The 1,616-nt window shown below is 34.4% G+C and overlaps 1 protein-coding gene across 1 annotated transcript in view; it reads right to left on the bottom strand.

Annotated features, from left to right (window-relative positions):
• The window catches only part of ATM (ATM serine/threonine kinase), a 128,643-nt gene that overhangs the window by 125,023 nt on the left and 2,004 nt on the right, over positions 1-1,616 (bottom strand). The gene's annotated exons all lie outside the window — the stretch shown is intronic.

Genomic DNA, 1,616 nt, shown 5'->3' on the forward strand with positions numbered 1-1,616 from the left:
CTTCCTCTCTGTAAAAAAATCAATAAAATATATTTTAAAAATAAATAAATAAATAAAAATAAATTGAAACACAAAAATGAATGGAAGACAGCCAGGCAAAAAGTAAGGAAAGGAGCACTTAAGGATTTAACACTGACCATCTGAACTATTTAAAAGCACCCTTTCCTATGTGTAATGACATCATATAGCTGAGCCAAAAACATAAATTGCTTATGCTTTGGGATTGATATGCAGAAGGTTATCAGAGCTAGGAAGCCCTGCATAGCATTTCCATCTTCATTGGCTTCATGATTCTATTTAATACATAAAAACAGGAGGAAAATGATATTCTTGTTTTAAAAGGAAATGATGGAAATGATAAGCCATAATGATATCCTTTGCAAATGTCAAAGGTTAACTATATTTTACTGTGCCTTAATACCACTGCAGTAGCCCTCCTCCTTTGGTAATCAAACTTTCCTTTGGTAACCTTCGAAAACATCTTGTAAGAAAAACATTTTAGTATTTAATAAAAAGACTCATTTCCGTTACACAATGTTAATAAACAAAGAAAAACATACACATTATGTCTACGATATCTACACGTACATGTATATCACAAGAGAAAAAACTTTTCCCATCCATCCACGTATGTTCTACTCGATCTTTCAGGATCAAGTATGTTTATCGGGCCATGTTTAATCTCACAGAATCTCAAAAGTGGGAGGAAATGAGAGATCATGTCCCATCTTCCTTCAAAGGAAGAAATCCCTCCTAAAATGTTATTGTCCTTTCTTCAAACACTTGCAGTGAAGGCAAACTACCTAATAAGACTTCCTAGTTAACCGGCAGATACCTCTAATTCCCTTCTCCATTAGTATTCATTGGTTGTTCTGACCCCTTCAACACCATTACAAACTCTGTGGGTTACAGGATGTTACTTACTTATAGTATTTTTCATTTGACTATATACTTGTTCAGAACAGGACTGTAATTTTTGTTTTTCCATCCCCTATGGTTGTATCTAGGACTCTTCCCCCTTTTTGCTCAATCTTAAAGTCCTCTTGATTGGCCCGTAAGAAAAATAAAACACCTTAGCAATATTCAAAGAACCATAAAAGTAGGCACCTTTATTCCTAAATATACTAAAGATGTTATTTATAATGTGAAAAAAAATGCATGTTTCCTAAACATGTGACACATCCAGGAAGAGTCAACTCTAAACTTGTTAAGCTGTGGCTTTTCTGAACTTGTCTTTTCTCTTCTTCAGTTTCTCAAAGATTGATTACTTTTAAGAAAATGAAACAGTTCAGTATTATCTACATAAACAGGAAATGTTACTCACTGATACATGAAACTGTATTTAGTGGGCAACTGCTGTGTCCAAGGTACTATATTAGGAGAATCTAGATTTATAATGAACCAAACAGACACAAATCCTACCCTCGCTGAGTCATAACTAGTGGGAGAGAGTGACTATAAACAAGTACACTAATAAATCAATGCATAATTCCAAACTGTGATATGACTCAAAGGAAACAAACACACAATAAGAGGATTATATATATAAAAGCCTAAGTGACCAGCTGACCATTCGACAGTCCAACCAGCTATGATGTGTACTGACCACCAGGGGG

Source organism: Myotis brandtii, unplaced genomic scaffold (assembly GCF_000412655.1).
Source record: "Myotis brandtii unplaced genomic scaffold, ASM41265v1 scaffold920, whole genome shotgun sequence".
Classification (NCBI taxonomy): Eukaryota; Metazoa; Chordata; class Mammalia; order Chiroptera; family Vespertilionidae; genus Myotis; species Myotis brandtii.